This window comes from Ursus arctos, unplaced genomic scaffold, assembly GCF_023065955.2.
Source record: "Ursus arctos isolate Adak ecotype North America unplaced genomic scaffold, UrsArc2.0 scaffold_9, whole genome shotgun sequence".
Classification (NCBI taxonomy): domain Eukaryota; kingdom Metazoa; phylum Chordata; class Mammalia; order Carnivora; family Ursidae; genus Ursus; species Ursus arctos.
This window is the reverse complement of record NW_026623111.1, coordinates 44,878,210-44,901,348: the sequence shown is the minus strand read 5'-3', so window position 1 is coordinate 44,901,348 and position 23,139 is coordinate 44,878,210. Positions and strand designations below refer to the sequence as shown.

Sequence of the window (23,139 nt, the reverse complement as noted above, 5' to 3'; positions counted from 1 at the left end):
ATTACACCTGCCACTTACCCACCTGGACTGGTCTGCCTCTTTCTTCCATCTCCCCGTCCTCCACATATAGGGACCAGCTTCATATTACACCCAGGAAGCACCTGAGGTTGCAAAGCAACAATAACAATTAGAAAATTTTTCAGTATGCTTCTACTCATTCAGATTATATTATTTATTCTTGTAATTCACACTAAGTTTCAACTAAAATACCTAAGAATTAACAGTCTTTCAGCTTCCTACATTAACATTTTCTGTTCTATATTCCAGATTGTCACAGAAGTGTTTCAATGGACTTCCCCATTAATACATAGAGAGAGGAATAACAATATTCTAAAAAATATTAATCAACTTGAAGCTGGAATAATCAAGACAGTTCACGGGAAAATAAATGTATTTTGTTTTATGTTATGTACATTTTTTATTTCAGCTTATTTTGAAGGTTATTTTTATATCCAATTTCATGATGTTAAAAAATCAAAAGACCTATAAAAAACCAAAAGACCTACATTTTTATTCAATCTTTTTTGGTGGCTAGTTACTGATTACCTTCTATGTTGTTCTTGGATTTGTATACAAGAAATTTCTGAGAAATATGAAAAATAATACATGATTCAGTGATCAACTTGTATTATAATGTTCAGAGATTAACAAAATCTATGTAAGTATTAAGAGGCACCTGTTGTTAATTTTTCCACTAATGTTTATGTCATCTTGCCCAAGTCACATAAACTCTATATAGTTTAGCTTTTTCAAATTTAAAGAAAAACTTAATATTTTTAAATTTCATATGTTGTAAAGCAAAAAAAATTATTTATAATACACTCTAATATATAAACACTACAAAACAAGTGCAAATTAGGCAATTTTTACTCTGGACTTCTTTATAGTAATTTATAAAAGATATAACATATTCCTGTATCCTTTATAAAGTAGTTTCAATTGTACTGGCTGAAAAGCTTTCCTCTTTTCCTTCTAGATTCTTTGATTGTACTAATAGTTAAATCGACATAAAACAGACTAAAAGGAAAAACATTATTTTGTATGCACAGGAGCTCATAAAAATTTGAGACTCAAAGAGGTGACCAAAGCAGCCAGCTTTTATACCTTTAGGAAAAAGAAACAATGGATTTGCGAAGAATTGATAAGACAAAGAAGTTTGGGCTTGGAATACCAAATTACTAAAGAAGTAACAAGGTTTTTCATATAGTCTTCTGGGCCTTGAATTCCTATCTCTGTTGATAAGGATACTTCCTTTCCTCCTGGTACAGGAAGGGTATCTTTCACATGGGAGATTTATTTTCTGCTTTCAGGGAGGTAAAGGATGCTCAGAGTGTCCTTGAATTGGACATTTCTTCACTAACTTTGGTTCCAAATAACCAATATGACAAAGTGGCATATTTGAGGGAAGCCTGCCCTGAACCCCATCACAACAAAAAGTATAATGGAGAAAGTAGAAATTGGATTATGAAAATACTTTCTAGTCCTGTGTGTGTACATGTGCACATCCTGACACAATTACCTTTAGTCTATAAAGCATTAGTTTTCTGGAAACTGCCTTATAAATACACAACTCTCATTATCAAATCATGAGCACTATCGCAGCTGTTCATGTCAGTATTAAAATGATTAGGTTCAAATAAGTTTTGCATGTGTAAAAAATAGATTTTTCCTCTCATCTCTGCCAAGTTTCCTCATTTTATCTGAAGTATGTCAAGATAAAACCATAAAAGGTAAAACTATGCATTTAACTTCCAGCTGTTAGTCCAAACATCATAACTAGGAAAAAATATGAAAGAAGTTTCAATTTGTTCTCAGAGTGTAGTACAAGTAGATATAGGATACTATGTTAAACATTTTAATATAGAGCTGATATTTTAATCACTATATATGTAAATATATTTATATATAATGAATACACAGCTATGCATATATATGCATGTATAAACATGTCTATTATTTATTTGTGCATAATATAAGCATACGATATGCACAAGTGGTACCTACAAATTGTTACATTTTTACTCACACTATTGTGCAAAATCCATTTTCCCTAAGTAATATGTTTTTCTTTCCTGCATATATGTCAATACAAATTTTTCTCAGATCATATTATTTTTCACTCTTTCCAGAAATGAAAAATAAGTGACCTGCCTAATTGGGAGGTTGTGCATCAAAGATACCTTTAATTCCACAGTATAGCTCTGCATGCTCAAAGATTGTTTCACATCATTGTCATTCCCTGGCAGATTTGAATGACAAGCCCAAAAGCCACCATTTTAAATTCTGTATAAAGAGAAGAAAAAGCAGACAATTTTATGAATAGTTTTTCTTCCTTTCTATAATAAATGGGGTGTGTGTATTTCTGCAGCCCAGTTAAAATCTATAATTAGAATGACATGGATGCATCTAGGAGGATTCAGCAAACACTAAGAAACTGCTAAGTGTAGCTGAAAGGTTTATGAATACCAAATTAATATCCACTATGGAGCCACCTTTAAAGTCACATTTACTGAGGGAAATGTAAACTTGCTAAATGTTATTGAGAAAGCAAACATTATTTCAAGCTGCAGGCATGCAAGTACAGAACATTAATAACCACCTATTTCTAGCTTTAATCCATGCAATTAAAAAGGTCAAAAGTGTTAATGTTGATAAAGGTCTTTTAGAAAGAGAAGTAGATGAGATTCTAATTATTAATCATTATCAAGAAAAGTCCTGACAGCAATTACCACACCATCATAAAATAAGTATCTCAGAGGACTCCGAGAACACAAGCACATTTTCATACCCAAACAAACTCAAATTTTACATTATTAAAGACACAGGGATAAAGGTGTATTTCATACATCTAACACAACTATTATGCTAAGATTTGCAAAACATCTTCACAGACTGAATATTTAGTGTGAATTATATTAAACAGTACCACATGATTTTTTACTATTGATGTGTTCTCTCAGAAGACGCACTCTGCAGAGGGCACAATATTTGCAAAAGCAATCAGATATTTGAGTTGAGTTCATTATTATTGTAATCTTTTGGTGATAAAGTGGCAAGATTTCCATTTTAACACAGAAAAGACTCAGGATTATTATAAAATTTGTGCTCACAATAAATCTCTAATTTAGAGAAGGAAAGTAAACATTGAAATGTTAAAGTAAAAAATATGACTCAGAGATGAATCTAAGGAACTTAGAATTGTGGGATATCTTCTAAAGTTACTTATTAGTAATTTACAGTTTGTGAAATGAAATAAGAAAAGATATTTAGTAATAAACATAAATAGTCATTCATCGATACATTTACCTACTGAGTCCCTACTATGTCCCAGTAAGTGTACTAGGCACTCACTATATTCTTATTATACTTAATGTAGTGTACTAATATTGGATGTTAATAAAAATAATATTTTCAGGGCTATATAAAAATGTTGGATCAGCCTTCATTAATCAACAAATATTTATACTAGTCATCGTGATAATTTCTACTGATTAAAAATAAAGAAAAGACCAATTTGGAGGCAGTATCAGATACGTAATGCAGTATCAAATGAGTAATGTCAGCAGAGATGTGAAAACTCTGAGAAAAAATAAAATTAGAACACTAGAAGTAACAACAGTAACTACAACAAAACACTAACAAAATTATATATGTGTGTGTATATATCTATATCTATATTTATATCTATATCTATTTCTATATCTCTCTATATATCTTTCAATGGAATTATCAGTAGAGTCAACATTGCTAAAGAAAAAAATCAATGAATTTGAAGATAGGGCAATAGAAATTCCCCCAAATACAATGCAAGTAGAAAAAAGGTAAAACAATAACAACAACAACAACAACAAACAACAACAACAACAACAACAAAAACAAGCAAACAAAAATAAAACAAAATCCCCACACTATCCAGGAGCTGTGACACACTAAAAAAGGATTAATATATACGTGATTGGAATCTCGGAATGAGAAAATAGAAAAAATTGAGAAGAAAAAATATTGGAAGAAATAATAACCAAGAAATTTCCAAAATGAGTGTCAGACTCCAATACTGTCTTATTAATATCAGGTATTAACTAACATAATACAGTGAGAAGGCATTTCACCCTTATTCTATTCTCCCCAAAACCCATAACCCCACTCTCATAATGAGAAATCATCACACAAAGCCAAATCAAGGAACATTCTATAAAATGCTCAACTACAAGCTCTTCAAAACTGGCAAGGTTATGAAAATTGATGAAAGATGAAGAAATGAAAACATACTGGGGCATTAAGGTGAAATGAAAACTAAACGCAATTTGATATTCAGGATTGATTGAATCCTAGCACAGTAAAAAGACATTATTGGGGGAAAAAAAACCCAAAGCAAACAAAAAACAACACTTGGCAAGTTTGAACACAATCCCTAGCTTAGTTAATAGCATTGTAATGATGTTAATTTCTTGATTTTGATAAATACACCATGGTTATGTAAAATAATAACATCAGGCAAAGTTGAGTGATGGGTATAAGAGATCTTTCCATACTATCTTTGCAACTTTTTTGTAAATCTAAAATTGTTCCAAAATAAGTTAAGGAGAAATATTAAAAAATAACCTTGGATACAAAACATATTATAATCACATGTAAACAGAGGCAAAACGACAAGGCAATTCTGAAGTTTTCTGTATTTTATAAACCCATTCTTTATTTTCATATTTTTCTGTTCTAATGACTGAATTTATAGAATATAATTATTTTTGGATTAAATGTTTCTTTATTGTCTCAATTTAATAATCACAGTAACATCTAAGAAAGTGTGAATTAAAAGTTATTATCACTATTAGAAAACATTAAAGTCTAAAAGGAGAGTTAATGGTACACTAAGGAGCTAGAAGTTTAATGGATTTTCACATGAACAAAAGTCAAAAATATAAATGGGGATTATACTTGGATATATATATTTTGATTATATTATACATGCTATTTCTTATTTATATTAAATGAATGTTTTGGCTATATTACTATTATACTTCATGATTAATCAAATACAACCAATTTCATTAAATGTAAGTGGAACATCCAGAAATATTACAAAAATGTTTAGAAAATAGATTAATTGATTAGAAAGATAATCATTACAAAATCTGTTAGCTAAAAGTCTCTTGTCTAGACTAATAGGCATCTAATTTCATGTTAATATGTGTATGATATAAAACACTGTATCAATTATAATTCTGTTGGCACCTGGGTGGCTCATTCAATTAAGTGCCAACTCTTGATTTCGGCTCAGGTCAAGATATCAGGGTCATGAGATCAAGCCCTACATTGAGCTCCACACTCAGTGGGGAGTCTGCTTGAGATTCTCTCTCTCCCTCTTCCTCTGCCCCCCCATGCATTCTCTCTCTCTCTCACTAAAATAAATAAATCTTTAAAAAAAAAAGCAATTATAATTTTTATCTAATCTAATAGTAAGGTAATATAAAATATTAAAAGAATACCCAATTTTAGTGCATTCTAGATGCCTATGCATTTTTGTCCTTGTGCATGTTTATTATTCTTAAATAATTCTTTATGTACTGTAGATTCTATCATCTCTACATCTCTCAAATTATTATTTCTGTTCTCTTCTTGTTGTCATATCCTATTGAGAACAATTTTTATTTCAACAAAATTCATCAGAAAATGCGTGGATGTGTGAGTCAATAGACATGTGCAATATTTGCAGAAATGCATTTTTATACAGACAATAAGAGAAGCATTTTTTCCAAACATCCCTTATATCCATTGCTTCATATTCATCCTGCTAAATTTTGCTAAATAAAGATAATTGCAGTAACTAAGAAATGAGTGGCATAAGATTTAACAAGTAGGAGTATCCTATTTGTACTTCATACCAAAGCTGTTGGGCGTTATTTCCTGCTTTCAAATCTGACAGAAAATATAATTTTATTACTGGTCTTTTTCATCCATCCAGTTCTTTAAGATTTTTAATAATTCTTAACTTTTCTATTAAGATGCAATAGCTCCTGAACTTTTGTCTGAATTATAGTACTCATTGCCACTGCTATTCCTATTGTAGCAACTTGCCCTGTTCCTTGCACTAATATTTTGTGTTTTAATGTTGTTATTTCAGTTGTCATGTGATCTTGTTTCTACATATTGCTATTAACACTGTAATAGCTCAAAAAGCAAATATGTGGTAGAATAAAAATATTATGTAAGGCATAAGTAACTGTTGCAGAATACATAACCCACATGGTACAATATTATTAATTAGAATGTGATGCATATGTGCACAGTACTGATGATTCCAGCAGATGCCATGAGTGAAAAGTGCAATCGGTGAATGAAAAAAATTTTTTGTTGCATATTATTGTAAGACATTGGTAAACCATTTTAGCAATAAAACTAGCATTATTTGGGGTTTATCATTTTTTTGCGCATACTCAAAATTCTATTTTAGCCGCTCAGTACTTTGGAATTTCCTTCATCAGGATATTCATTCCAAAGAGATGTAACAGAAAGTATAAGAGACAGATTTCCTATTTCAGCTCTAATAAGAACACAATCAAAAAAAAATTGTAATACAATAAGAAAAAAACTGAACAAACTGAAAATCAGTAACTTACTTTGTGCTCATCAGAGACCTGAGGTTACAGGGCAGATCCCTTCCTGTAATCTGGAGGGACAAATGAATCCAGAATCACAGCCATGAACTGTTTACCTTGAGCAGAAGTCACTGAAGCCATAAGCTGGAAGAAACATTTAAATGGTAATTTTGATTAAGTGTTGGAGTCTAGGTGTGAACCTGCTTCATAGGAAAGAAATCCCAGAAGTGACAATCTCTGCAGGGGACCCCACACTTTCATAGGTTTTACTGCTAAGAACTCTATCACATTCTCATAATTAAGAGTGAAGAAAGACGTCCTCCTGGGTATGGCAGGGCTAGGGATAACGTAAACATTGTGAAATATGTCTAGAATGTTCTCCAAAAAAAAACCTATTCTCCAGAGCAAAAGATTTTAACAGAGATAAATATCAGCTGAGGTAAGGGAATTCCTCCCATTCCAGACCCCTCCAGTCTTCCTGTCTCACCTACAGAGGAAAACAATGTAAGAAATATCTGTAGACGGAACAGCTCAGGCACAGGGGCCCACTAAATGACTGAATTTTAATCATAACAGTATAGGATACCTCCCTCCTCCACACTTAACCACCACAACAGGGCTTCAGCATAATGCAAGAAATTACAGCTGAAAGGACTGCAAAATTCACTCTATCTGAGGAGTTCATAGGAAAGTCCAAAGAAAACACCGGAAAAACAAAAACACTAAAATTTGAAGCCCCTGACGTCTTTGCTATGGCAAACAGTGAATAGTTCTCAACTCTTGATTAGATTAACATAAAACCTCACACTAAAGGCCTGTTTATTCAATGCCTTTTATCTGACACATCATGTTTAGCTTTCAAGAAAGTTATACCAAAATGCAAGAAAAAACAGAAGAGAAAAGGCAAGCATTAGACTCAGCGGGGAAGAAAAAAGATGGCGGAGGAGTAGGGGACCTTTTGTCAGCTGGCCCCCTGAATCGAGCTGGATATCTACCAGATCATCCTGAATACCCACGAAATCAGCCTGAGACATAGGAAGATACATCTGGAACTGGAAGAACAACTCTGGCGCTGAGTATTGAGGTACGAAGCGGGGAGCCGTGAATCCGCGCACAGATATGGAAGATAAACAGAAGGGGGAGGGAGCCGCCGCGTTTGGGTGCCGGGAAGCGGTAGTCACGTGCACTGGGGAGCGGGCCAAATTCACAGACCGATAGCCACGGAGAAAGCAGACTGAGACTGGGAATTTGGGAGCACACGCAACCAGACTGAAAACTGGAGCTCCGGAGCACTCACTAGAACCAGACTAAAACCGGGAGCTCGGGAGTGCACATGTCCAAACTGAAAATCAGAGCTCCTAAGCGCACACTCGAACTAGACTGAAACCGGGAGCTCAGGAGCACGCGCGCAGCCAGACGGAAAACCGGAGCTCTGGCGCGCCCTCCAACCACACTGAAACAGGGAGCTTGGGAGCGCGCGTGGGAACCGAGGGTGGCTGGCGGTGTTAGAAGCACAAATGTCAGAGACATGGTGGCCCTGGGAGTGAGGACTGGGAGAGTGGCTGTGGGACACACAACCCAGGACAATATGGGGTTTTTAGCAGCAATGGCAGAAACAGAGTTAAAGTGGCCAGGAGAGCTCAGTGGAGAGCAGACTGCATTCTCTCTGTTCTGAGACAGAGGCTGGGATACGGCCACTGCTGCTCTGACTCTCAGAAGAGGCACAGAAAACCGCCAGGGAAAGATGCCAGAGAACAAAAGCCCAGAAATACCGGTTCACATTGTGCCCATCCCCATCCCCCCTCGCAGGGGATGTGGCAACTCTACCCAAACAGGGTTGCCTGAGTATCAGCGCGCCAGGCCCCTCCCTCCAGAAGTCAGGCTGAAAAAACAAGAAGCCCACATCCCTAAGGTCCCTATAAAACAAGTGCACATTGCTTGGGTCCTGGTCAATAATTTGGGCCCTGTACATCCCCACAACCACTCCTCATCAGAATGACAAGGAGAAGGAACCCCCAACAAAGGAAAGAAACAGAGACTGTGGCCTCTGCCACAGAACTAATGGACATGGATAGAACCAAATTGTCAGAAATGGAGTTCAGAGTAACAATGGTCAAGATGATGTGTAGGCTTGAAAAAAATATTAACAAAAATATTAACGAGAATATAGAATCTCTAAGGGCGGAAATGAGAGCGAATCTGGCAGAAATTAAAAATGGTATGAATCAAATGCAGTCTAACCTGGGTGCTCTGATGGCCAGGGTAAATGAGGCAGAAGAACAAATTAGTGAGTTGGAAGATGGGATGATAGAAAATAAGGAAAAAATGGGAACTTGGCTCAAAAAAATCCAATCTCAAGAATGTAGATTACGGGAGATTACTGAATCAATGAAACGTTCCGATGTCAGAAACATCAGCATCCCTGAGGGGGTGGAGAAAGAGACAGGTCTAGAAGAGATATTTGAACAAATTGTAGCTGAGAACTTCCCTAATCTGGTGAAGGAAACAGTATTCGAGTTCAAGAGGCAGAGAGGACCCCTCCTGAGATCAATGAGAATAGACCTACACCATGTCACATGATAGTACAATTCACAAATCTTAGATCTGAGGATACAATCTTGAAAGTGGCCAGGGGAAGAGAATCCTCACCTACAGAGGGAGGAACATCAGAATAACACCAGACCTGTCTACAGAGACCTGGCAAGCCAGGAAAAGCTGGCAAGACATATTCAGAGCACTAAGTGAGAAGAACATGCAGGCAAGGATCCTTTATCCAGCAAGGCTTTCATTCAGAATTGATGGAGAGACAAGGACCTTCGAAGACCAGCAGAACCTGAAAGAATATGTGCACCAAACCAGCCCTACAAGAAATATTAAGGGGGGTTCAATAAAAGTAAAAAGACCCCAAGAGTGATACAGAACAGAAATTTACAATCTATAGAAACAAAGACTTCACAGGCAACATGGCATCATTAAAATAATCTCTCTCAATAATCACTCTCAATGTGAATGGCCTAAATGATCCCATAAGACACCACAGGGTTGCAGATTGGATAAAAAGACATGACGCATTCATACGCTGTCTACAAGAGACTCATTTTGAACCTAAAGATACACCCAGACTGAAAGTGAAGGGATGGAAAACCATTTTTATGCCAAAGAAAGCTGTGGTAGCAATTCTCATATCAGACAGACTGGATTTTAAACTAAAGACTATAGTTAGAGATACAGAAGGGCACTATATTATTCTTAAAGGAGGTATCCAACAACTGGATATGACAATTATAAATATCTATGCCCCCAATAGGGGAGCAGCTAGATACACAAGCCAACTCTTAACCAGAATAAAGAGACATATAGATATAATATGTTAATAGTAGGGGACCTCAAAACTCCACTCTCAGCAATAGACAGATCACCTAAGCAAAAAATCAACAAAGAAACAAGAGCTTTGAATGACATACTGGACCAGATGGACCTCATAGATATATACAGAACACTACACCCCAGAACAACAGAATACTCATTCTTTTGGAATGCACATGGAACTTTCTCCAGAATAGACCATATACTGGGTCACAAAACTGGTCTCAACTGATACCAAAAGACTGAGATTATTCCCTGCATATTCTCAGACCACAGTGCTTTGAAACTGGAACTCAATCACAAGGAAAAATTGGGAAGAAATTCAAACACTTGGAAACTAAGAGCCATCCTGCTTAAGAATGATTGGGTAAACCAGGGAATTAAAGAAGAACTTAAGCAATTTATGGAAACCAGTGAGAGCAAAAACACATTGGTTCAAAACCTGTGGGACACTGCAAAGGCAGTCCTAAGGGTAAAATACATAGTCATCCAAGCCTCACTCATAAGAATAGAAAACTCTAAAATGCAGGTTTTATAATCTCACCTTAAGAAGCTGGTTCTGGAACAGAAGAACAGGCCTAACCCATGCACAAGAAGTCAGTTGATCAAGATTGGAGGAGAGATCAATGAATTAGAAACCAGGAGAACAGTAGAGCAGATCAACAAAACTAGAAGCTGGTTCTTTGAAAGAATAAATAAGATTGATAAGCCACTGGCAAGACCTATTCAAAAGAATAGGGAAAGGACCCAAATTAATAAAATTATGACTGAAAGGGGAGAGATCACGACCAACTCCAAAGATATAGAAAGAATCATTAGAGACTATTATCAACAACAATATGCCAATAAATTAAACAACCTGGAAGAAATGGATGCCTTCCTGGAAACCTACAAACTACCAAGTCTGAAACAGGAAGAAACTGATTAAACAGACTGACTAATTATGAAGAGATTGAAGCAGTGATCAAAAACCTCCCCAAAAACAAGAGTCCAGGGCCTGACGGATTCCCTGGAGAATTCTACCAAACATTCAAAGAAGAAATAATACCTATTCTCCTGAAGCTGTTTCAAAAAATAGAAACTGAAAGAAAACTACCAAACTCATTCTATGAGGCCACTATTACCTTGATCTCCAAACCAGGCAAAGACCCCATCAAAAAGGAGAATTACAAACCGATATCCCTGATGAATATGGATGCCAAAATTCTCAACAAGATCCTAGCTAATAGGATCCAACAGTACATTAAAAGGATTATCCATCATGACCAAGTGGGATTCATCCCTGGGATGCAAGAGTGGTTCAACATTCACAAATCGATCAGTATGATAGATCATATCAACAAGAAAAGACTCAGGAACCATATGATCCTCTCAATTGATGCAGAAAAAGCATATGACAAAATACAGCATCCTTTCCTGATTAAAACCCTTCAGAGTGTAGGGATAGAGGGTACATTCCTCAATTTCGTAAAAACCATCTATGAAGAACCTACAGCGAATATCATTCTCAATGGGGAAAAGGTGAAAGCCTTTCCCTTAAGATCAGGAACACGACAAGGATGCCCACTCTCACCATTATTGTTCAACATAGTACTAGAAGTCCTTGCAACAGCAATCAGACAACAAAAGAGATAAAAGGTATTCAAATCAGCAAAGAAGAAGTCAAACTGTCTCTCTTCGCAGATGACATGATACTCTATGTAGAAAACCCAAAAGACCCCCCCCAAATTACTAGAACTTATACAACAATTCAGTAACTCAGCAGTATACAAAATCAATGCTCAGAAATCAGTTGCATTTTTAGACACGAACAATGAGACTGAAGAAAGAGAAATTAGGGAATCGATTCCATTTACAATAGCACCAAAAATCATATGATGGCTTGGAATTAACTTAACCAGAGAGGTAAAGGGTCTATATTCTAGAAACTACAGAGCACTCTTGAAAGACACTGAAGAAGACAAAAAGATGGAAAAGCATTCCATGCCCATGGATCAGAAGAATAAACATAGTTAAAATGTCTGTGCTACCCAGAGCAATCTATGCTTTCAATGCCATCCCAATCAAAATACCAATGACATTTTTCAAAGAGCTGGAACAAACAACCCTTAAATTTGTGTGGAACCAGAAAAGACCCTGAATCGCCAAGGAACTGTTGAAAAGGAAAAACAAAGCTGGGGGCATCACGTTGCCTGATTTCAAGCTATACTACAAAGCTGTGATCACCAAGACAGCATCTTACTGGCACGAAAACAGACGCACAGACCAATGGAACAGAATAGAGAACCCAGAAATGGACCCTCAGCTCTATCGGCAACTAATCTTTGACAAAGCAGGAAAAAACATCCAGTGGAAAAAAGACAGTCTCTTCAGTAAATGGTGCTGGGAAAATTGGACAGCTACATGCAAAAGAATGAAACTTGACAACTCTCTCACGCCATACACAAAGATAAACTCCAAATGGATGAAAGACCTGGATGTGAGACAGAAATCCATCAAAATCATAGAGGAGAACATAGGCTGTAACCTCTGTGACATAGGTCACAGCAACTTCTTTCATGACATATCTCCAAAGGGAAGAGAAACAAAGGAAAAAATGAACTTGTGGGACTTCATCAAGATAAAAAGTTTCTGCACAGCAGAGGAAACAGTCATCAAAACAAAGAAGCAACCCACAGAATGGGAGAAGATATTTGCAAATGACACTACAGATAAAAGACTGGTATCCAAGATCTACAAAGAGCTTCTCAAACTCAATACATGAGAAACAAATAATCAAATCAAAAAATAGGCAGAAGATATGAATAGACACTTTTCCAATGAAGACATACAAATGGCTAACAGACACATGAAAAAACGTTAAAAAACATTAGCCATCAGGGAAATTCAAATCAAAACCATGTTGAGATACCACCTGACGCCAGTTAGAATGGCAAAAATGGACAAGGCAAGAAACAACAAATGTTGGAGAGGATGTGGAGGAAGGGGAACCCTCTCACACTGTTGGTGGGAATGCAAGTTGGTACAGCCACTTTGGAAAACAGTGTGGAGGTTCCTCAAAAGTTAAAAATAGAGCTACCCTATGACCTAGCAATTGCACTACTGGGTATTTACCCCAAAGGTATGGACATAGTGAAGAGAACGGCCATATGCACCCCAATATTCATAGCAGCATTGTCCACAATAGCTAAACTGCGGAAGGAGCCGAGATGCCCTTCAACAGACGAATGGATAAAGAAGATATGCTTCATATATAGAAAGGAATATTACTCAGCCATCAGAAAGAATAATTACCTAACATTTGCAGCAACATGGACGGGAGTAGAGGAGATTATGCTAAGTGAAATAAGTCAAGCAGAGAAAGACAATTATCATATAGTTTCACTCATTTATGGAACATAAGAAATAGGGAGATCGGTAGGAGAAGGAAGGGAAGAATGAAGGAGGGGTAAACAGAAGGGGGAATGAAGCATGAGAGACTATGGACTCTGAGAAACAAACTGAGGGCTTCAGAGGGGAGGGGAGTGGGAGATTGGGATAGGCCGGTGATGGGTATTAAGGAGGGCACGTATTGCATGGAGCACTGGGTGTTATACACAAACAATGGATCATGGAACACTACATCAAAAACTAATGATGTACTGTATGATGACTAACATAACATAATAAAAAATTAAAAAGAAAAAGAAACAGACTCAGCTATGATAACATTTTGGAATTATCTGATAAGGAATTTAAAATAACTATCGCTTTTATGTTAAGGACTCTAATGAAAACAGTAGACAACTTGCAAGAGCAGATGGGTAAAAGAGCAAAGAGACAGAAACTCTAAAGAGAATGAAAAGAAGATACTAGAAATAAAACACTGAAACAGAATTAAACAATGCCTTTGATGGGCACTTTAATAGACTGGATATGACCAAGAAAATAATCAGTGAGGTTGAATATAGGACAATAGAAACTTCTTGAATGGAAATGCAAAGATTTTTTTTAAAGAATGATAATTTTAAAAAAGACCAAAACATCCAAAAATCATTTATAACATATATATATATTATATATATATATATATATAATATATATATATGTTATATATATATATATAATATATATATATATATGTTATATATATATATATATATATATATATGGTATGAAAAAGTTAAGAAAGAGAGAAGCAGAAGAAATATTTGAGGTAGTAATGGCTAAGAATTTTTCCAAAATTAATGACAAGACACTGAATTTCAGATTTGAGAGTTTCAGAGAACACCAAGCAGGATAAATGCCCAAAATATCTATAACTAAGTGTATCATATTCAATACGCATAAAGCCAAAGCAAGGAGAAATCTTTAAAACTCCAGAGAGAAGTGGCATAAAGACATATAGATTTTAAGGGAATATGAATAAAAAATAAGATTGTCTTTGGTCTTAGCACTATTTTGTATATGACATAAAAGGCACTACTAACAATGAAAAATAAACAAGTAGGACCACATCAAACTAAAGGCTACTTCACAACAAAAGAACCAATCAACAAAATTAAAAGGCAACGTAAGGAATGGGAGAAAATGTTTGCAAACTTTATATGTGATAAGGGGTTAGTATCCAAAATATATAAGGAACTCCTAGAATTGAATAGAAAAAAAAAAAAAAAGAACAGCAAATAACCCAATTAAAATATGGGCAAAGGATCTGAGTCTATGTCTTCCAAAGAAGACAGGGAAATAGCCCAGAGATATGAAAAGGTGCTCAGCATCACCACCATTAGGGAAACCCAAATCAAATCACATTGAGTTATCACTTGACACCAATTAGAATGGCCACTGACAAAAAGATAAGATATAAATCTCTGCCTGTGTGTGGAAAAAAGGGAAACTTGGTTCATTGTTGATGGCAATGTAAATTGTACAGTCCCTCTGAGAAACAGTGTGGAGGTTCCTCACACACACACACACACACACACAATGAATTACCATATGATCCAGCAATTTCACTTCCAGGCATATATCTGAAGGAAATGAAATCACTATATCAAAAAGATATCACCACCCCCGTGTTAATTGCAGCATTACTTAAATTACCCAAGGCATGGAAACCACCTAAGTAGCCAGGGACTGATGAATGGAAAAGAAATTTACACGTGTGCGTTTGTGTGTGTGTGGGTGTATCTCAGTATATATATATACTGGGATATTATTCAGCCACTTGTGACAACATGGATAGACCTTGAGGGCATTATGATAAGTGAAATAAGTCAGAGAAAGACAAATATTGTACAATCTCATTTATATGTGGAATAAAAAAAAATCGAACTCACTGTGTTTGCTGAAGCTCAGGCACTGGAAAGAATGTGCTGCAAAGCCCCCACTAGGCAGGATCAAAGACAGTAGAGAGAAGAGTAAGATGGAGACAGACAGAGAGACAGAGAGAAGGCTGGGAAGGTCAGCACACCAAAGGGTCAGCTCCAGGTTTGCCCTGTCCCATAGAAGACCTTTCAGTATACTTACATGAGCTGATGGAAGTGTAACTAACCTCACTATGGTGATCTTTCACAATATACACTTGCATCAAATCATCACATTGTACATCTTAAATTTACACATTATCTGACCATTATGTGTCAATAAAGCTGAAAAAAAAAACTTCAAAAAAGTTCATAGCAAATTTGAACAAAGTTAAAGAAATAGTCAAAACAAAAATATCAGAGAAAACTAGAAACAGATACATATTTGGGCTGCCCTAGCTCCATTTTACTCAACAGATCAAGGAACTGACCAGTTTGAAACGTTACCCTCTCCAATACCAGGAAGCAAAAGATCAGAGCAGCATCCCTAGTGTCAAGCTAGGCCTTTTTATTACCGATTCCAAGAACAGGCCAAAAGACCTGATCTATATTCCAATATCTTCACTGACAACAAGCACAAGAACAACAAAAAACAATGGGGGTCCCGTGATGGGTCACCTACATAAAATTAGACTCTAAGGCTGTATTCTGTATTACCTACTGTCTACACATTACAGTCTTGCTAGGCTCTGCATGCAACAAGAGGTAAGTCTGGACTGTATTTGGTGGTCTATTTTGAAAGCTATACGCAAACAAATGTATATTTACTTTAATAGCACCAGTATCACGAATATATTATCTAAATGCCTTCACCAAGAATACATATTAAATCTTAGTATTGACAGCTATGAATTTCTGCCATCATTTATGTTCAAACGGAAGCATTCTGGAATATAATTTATCCTTCATAGATTTATTATTTTGGGCTCCTAAACTTGCAGCCATGCTTTTTTTTTTTTTTTTTTTGGACAATATGTTTTGAACTCTGTATACATATTTCTTCCTGGGTCCTCTTTACCATTTTTGGTACATAGTTCTCATCTATGGTATATTCATCTTGAACAATCTTCACTGACCAAGCAGTTTAATATCCTATGCAATCTTTCAATGCTTAAATTCTAACTTTATTGGATTTTAAAATCAGTAAGCAGCTATGATGACTACAATTTTATTTTCACACTAACCGAAAAACCACAAAGATATGACTCAAATACAAGTATTAAATATCTATAGAAGAACATAACTAAATGACTTGATCCCCCAGAAAGATTCATGTTAATGAGAGGTTTAAGGAAAAAATGTTAAAGTATCTTCTACTGAAATAACAACAGTAGATTTTAAACATAAATAATGCCATACTTTTAAAAAAAAATGAGTGTATGCATATGGGTTGATGTATGTGTATATAAATATCTGTATAAATATACTGACCTTAATTCATGTTATCATCCCAAAATTTGATTTATATCAATAAATTACTATTTATGAGTATTATTAGAGAGATAAAGTAGATTAGTGATTGCCAGAGGATGAGGGGAAAGAAAGAAGGGGATGGAGTATTCTTTGGAGTGATTAAAAAGTTTTGAAACCAGAAAGCTGGTGATAGCACAAAATTGTGAAAGTACTAAATGCCTCCTCATCAAAACTCTTATTTATGGCCACTGAAATTTAAATTTCATTAAAGTCTATGTGAAAAAATATTCTTCTGAACTTCTTTTCAAACTTTCAAACCTTAACATCCATTCTTAGTTGGAAGTCCCTGTAAAAACAGGCTGAGGGCTGGATGCCGCCTGCTCTATTCTGCTGAATCCTAGTCTGGAGACAAAGCATTTCTAATTTTCTGGAAATAAACTCTAGTCCTCAGGCAAGTCACTAACTCCTCTGTTTTCTCTATTTATGGAAGTTTGTCATGTTGAGCAAAACAAGCAGATCACTCTAATTTCTGCTGAGCCAGTGCAGCTGCAAATCAATGCTCAAGTGTTATTGAACTTGCAAATAATTGCTTTAAAAGAGAAAACAAAGAGTTCGTAAATATTGATTTTTAAATAATGCAAATTATTTTCTTAATTACCTGTTGAAATGTTAAATTTTTTAAGTTTTATAAATTCATTTCTACCAATATAATTGAATTCTACAATTGATTTTTTTCTACAATTGAATTGTATTGACAAAGAGAAAAAAGTCCTGACCACTCGAAAATAACCATCTTCTTAAACCTCCTTTCTCATTATAATTATTGTTTTAGATTTTCTGCGCATATTGATAATTATCACTTGTGAGTGTTGTATTTAACGAAGATAATGCTATGTATACTTCTTTGCAACTTAGTTTTTATGCATATAGCTCCTTGCACTTCCTCTTGACGAACATTTCACAGTATATAATTATATAGATGAGTGGGTGATTATTTGAATTAATTCATTTGACTGTATGATCAATGCATACAGTATTAATGACTATATAGTACGGTGCTTGTCACACACTAGACAACTTCCTCTTTTAAGACTTCGTTTTATGCTATTATATCTATATACAACCTTTTATTGATGTACATTTGGATTGTATATACCACTTTTACTGATATATAATTGTGTTATTTCAACAGTTTTTATCACAAACAATGTTTCCCAAATACTGTGGTAAAAATATAATTGCCTTTTAGAAGTAGATTTACTAGGTAAGAAGGTAGGCACATTTTATAATAATGCTATTAACAAACCTTTCTTATTGATATTGTTTTGACAATAATACATACATAATTTCTCAATATCCCCTAACATACAGGGTGATTCCCATCATATGCCTTTCTAACTTCCCTCTGGAGCCTTGACACTGGAGGGGTAGATATAGTATAAAACCATCGATTATCATGCTTTATAATTTTGAGAGATTATATAAATTTGCATAGAAGTATTCAGACAAAAGTGCTGAATCAAAACAAATATTATTTGAAAATAAACTTGACCTCATGATGCAGCATTGTTTCTGTAAAAAGAAGCTTGGAATTTAATTACAGTAGAGAATACTTAACAGGTTTCTGGCAGAGGCCTTTTACAGATGGTTCTTTGTGAAAACACCTAGCTTGTTTCACACCGAATGTTTCTTTAGCAGAGTTAAATAAAATCACAATGGTAACAAAGAAATATAAGCCACAGCTAGAGACTCTAGATTCAAAGCCAGGTGGTAATTTTGTGTGATTGAAAAATACAACCAAAATGCCTAAGCCCATTCAAAAGCAGCTAAGCAAGAAAAGTAATTCAAACTGGTGACTATAGACATATAAGAAACTGACATGTCTCCACCTACTGGCTTTCCACAGTGACTTTATAAATGATGTATTTTGTGGGGGACGTTTTCAGTTTGTCCTAGGAAGCTTCCAAAACTCTGTCTTTATGTTTGGAATGTACATAATATGGTCTTTTGTATGTGGAAACCGTAACCAAAGATGTACTACTAACTATAATACAAACACAACAATAGATATTTAAGAGTTAAGTGGTACTTGATTGTGTTACATATCATATTGCCCAAATTGCATCTTATTAAAATTAAAATGTATATTTCCAAAAGAAACTTAAGTAACAAGAAAAAGCAATAGAAGAAAATGTAATATTTTTATTATAAAATGGAAGTATGTTTCACTTGGTTTAGACCAAAATAAAATTCTCAGAAACATTGAAAATACGAGAAGTTATATGCAGAATATAGAACTTCAAGGACACTTTATGTAACAAGTCATTTCTGTTTAATAAAGCATACTTATCTACAGTCTAGTCTTTGTGATATTCTGTAATGGAGCATTCATAATTTGGCTGATGCCATTAACATACTGAACTCAGATTAAAATGTATGCACAATGCCTCAAAAAGCTTACTGGACTGTGCACTGATTGTGAATCTAATAGTTATGAACAATCAAGTATATTTCAGTTTATTCATAACCCAATTTGGATTTCTTAACCTTTCTGCGTAATACTCCATAGATTTGGAATTCGTGTTTAAAAAAAAAGCCTAATACCTTTTGTTATAGTTGTTAAATATATTTAGACTCCTTGTAAAGTATTGTTAAAATAAAAAAGCAATATAGACTATAAAATTAAATTTTTTCTTCAAAGATGATAAGTTATCTTATAGACTATATCTGGTGTTTCTGAAATGTGGACATTTATTTGGACATTTATTTCAAATTAGATGTTATTAATGGAGAAGACCTGAACTTCAGGGCAGAGGAACCCCATTTTATAAGAAATTTTTGATTTATATTTAAGATAAAATTATATTATAGTTAAAATTAATAATGTTTGAAAATTTTCAATACTTTTTATTTTAAAAGTACTACTATACTGTTTAAAGTTTCAGAAAATTATAAGAGAAAAATAAACAAGAGCAATCTTATCATTCAAAGGTAATCATTGATGTCCTCTATGAAACACTGACAGATCTTGTGTGCTTTTTTTTTTTTTTTAAGATTTTATTTATTTATTTGACAGAGAGAGAGGCAGTGAGAGAGGGAACGCAAGCAGGAGGAGTGGGAGAAGGAGAAGCAGGCTTCCCGCTGAGCAGGGAGCCCGATGCGGGGCTCGATCCCAGAACGCTGGGATCATGACCTGAGCCAAAGGCAGACGCTTAACGACTGAGCCACCCAGGTGCCCCTTCTTCTTTCTTTAATAATAAACATAATAATACATCCAACTCTGCAATCCCGGTTATTAACCTGACATAAAATCATGAGTCCTCTCTTCATATTAATAATTACAGAACAATTCCATACATTAATCAAGATTCTTTTGTTTGAGTACGATACAACCACTCACCTGACAGATGCTAAGGGAAAGAACTTACTACTTCAACCAAAGCCTCAAAAAAACTCAGTGTGGGTAATTGATTCTCAAGGGTAACTTCAGCTTAGTGTGTAACTTCTTTCCAGGATTGCCTCTTCAAGTCTTCTCTGTGATTCTATCTTATTTTTACTTTTTACTGGATTTCACCTACAAAGAGATTACCATTCCCTTAGAAATTTCACAGCCCTACTATGACTGGCATCTTCCATCAGGGAAGTCTGATTTTTAATAGAAGAGGTAAGTTTCCCACCAGGAGGTTGTGCTGTGTCCATATGATGGTGGTTTGACCAGTCTAACAATTGTTATCTTTTATCTCTAGCCACCATTACCTTAGCCTACAATTGGAAAATCTTCTTGCTAATAACTCTTTTCTTTTTTTTTCCTGTTTTTTTTAATTATGTTCAATTAGCCAAAATATAGTACACCATTATTTTTTGATGTAGTGTTCAATGATTCATCAGTTGCATATAATACCCAGTGCTCATCACCACACGTGCCCTCCTTAATACCCATCACCTGGTTACCCCATATCACCAACCCCCTCCCTTCTGTAACCCTCAGTTTTGTTCCCAGAATCCAGAGTCTCTCATGGTTTGTCTCCCTCTCTGATTTCTTCCCATTCAGTTTTCTCTCCCTTCCCCTGTGATCCTCCATTCTATTCCTTATGTTCCACATATGAGTGAAACCATATGATAATTGTCTTTCTCTGCTTGACTTATTTCACTTAGCATATTCCCCTCCAGTTCCATCCATGTCGATGCAAATGGTAGGCATTGATCCTTTCTGATGGCTGAGTAATATTCCATTGTATATATGAACCACATCTTCTTTATCCATTCATCTGTTGAAGGGCATCTCAGCTCCTTCCACAGTTTGGCTATTGTGGACATCGCAACTACAAACACTGGGGTGCATGTGCCCCTTCTTTTCACTACATCTGTATCTTTGGGGTAAATACCTAGTAGTGCCCTTTACTCTTCTGCCCCCCACCAGCCTAAATTCCTCACACTACACCAGAGTTGCTTTTTTAAAATATAAATCAGATTAGGGGTGACTGGGAGGCTCAGTTGGAAGGATCCAACTCTTGATTTGGGCTCAGGTCATGATCTCATGATCTCATGATCTCACGGGTCATGAGAAGGAGCCCTGCATTAGGCTCTATGCTCAGTGGGGAGTCTGCTTGAAGATCCTCTCTCTGTGCCCCTGCCCCCACTCACACACACACACTCTCTCTTTTCTAAAGTAAATAAAGAAATATATATATGGATATCAGATATATCAGGTTAAATCACTTCTCTTAAAATCTCCCAACGGTTTTCCTTTAAAACAAGAATAAATCTGAATTCCTTACCATTAATCGACATGGTCATAAGTGATCTGCTCCTGCCTACGTCTCTGGTCTCATATCCTTCATACCCCCACCTTACCCTCACTTGTGTCCCTCCAGTAAAGTCATCTTCTATCCTTTTCTCATATACATTAACTTCTCTCGGGATTACAAATTCTTAAATCATGGTACCCCTGGACACACCAAGACACTTTCAAGAAGCCCACAAGGTCAAACTTATTTTTATTATAATAGTAAGACTTTATATGCGTGTTAAGTTTCATTCTCTCACCACTTGCAAGAATTTTTCATGATGGAATTTTCAAGAGTCTACATAAACTGTGATATCTCACAGACGCCTTTATCAAGGCAGAGAGTAAAGAATTTTGAAAAATGTACTACACTGACATTTTTCTGCATACTTATTTTGTTTTGAAAGATATCATTGTTAAACATAGTATATTTTAACATGTAAGGAGTTTATTATTGTTTTTAAATGAACCATTAAAATAATATTTTTTTCATTGTCAGTTTTAACTTCTCATATGACAAAGAGTGATAGATATAGCCCCCAAAACAAAAGTTCTTTGAGGTCCTTAATGATAATTTAGGGCGGAAAAGTCATCTTAGGCCAAAAAGTTTGACATTACAGCACCAGATCTTTGAGTTTACTTTACTTCTGTTTAAAATATTCTTTCCCAAAACTTTCACTTGGCTCTTTTACCAAGCTGTTTTCATGGCCTTTTTTTCAAAATTCAGATACCTACTCAGATTTCACCTCTTCTGAGAAACCCCTCCAGTGAAAGAGTGAAAGAGAAGCTCCTTTATTTATAAAAATATGTTTCTTTGTGTTAGCTGAATGTGGTATAGATTTTAAAATCAGATTTTATGAATCAAAGATAAAACCTAGCATCAGAGGTACAAGAAATCAACTGTCATGGGCAAATCAGATTTGTGAGACTTTGATGGTGGCTCCTTGTCCTTCATTCCCATGTGAGATACTCTTCCTCTAACCCAGAGTAATAGATGAGTTCTCCAAGTGAAGTACCTGGTTACTTCTCACAGGGACCATCTTGTTTATGACACCACTTTATACACCAAAGCATTGCATAACCGACATAGCATTTTCTAGGGATCCAGGCCTGAAAAACTTGCAGATTCTAGATTTGTTTACCATGAGCAATCTTATTCAGGGACTTTCTGTTAAAATCATTCCATGTAAATATTCTCTTCATTATTAGTCTGTGTGTTAGGGAGTCTGTTTATTAACATATTTACAAGAAGATTAGATTGGGTCACCTTCTTTCCCCAGTGCATCCCTCTCTTAATGAGGACAGAAAATGAGCAGATCAGCTACATAAATACCTTTCTTCGTAACCACTAAAACCCTAGTTCTTAGGATAGAAACCTAGAATATACTAAGTGTTCATTACTATGTGTAATTTGAGTGACTGGAAATCATTATATTTCAATGTTTTTTTAATATTTCACTATGTAATTTAATACAATTTATGCCTTTTTAAAGACAACTGGGGGCCTTTACATAACATTATGGTGAACATTCTTGCAGATCTTTCTTGGTGCATTTACCTAATTCTTTCCTATGTTAAATTCTAAAAAGTGGAGTTCTGGGGGCACCTGGGTGGCTCAGATGGTGAAGTGTCT

The 23,139-nt window shown here is 35.3% G+C and overlaps 1 long non-coding RNA gene across 1 annotated transcript in view; it reads right to left on the bottom strand.

The window, feature by feature from the left end:
- Positions 1 to 6,734, bottom strand: part of LOC130543274 (uncharacterized) — a 33,226-nt gene extending 26,492 nt beyond the window's left edge. Inside the window, exons 1-3 of the long non-coding RNA XR_008958501.1 lie at positions 6,618 to 6,734; positions 2,181 to 2,283; positions 23 to 101 (exon numbers count right to left, since the gene is read on the bottom strand). This is a non-coding gene — a long non-coding RNA (uncharacterized LOC130543274). The remainder of the gene's footprint in view (positions 1 to 22; positions 102 to 2,180; positions 2,284 to 6,617) is intronic.
- Positions 6,735 to 23,139: the final 16,405 nt, after the last annotated feature.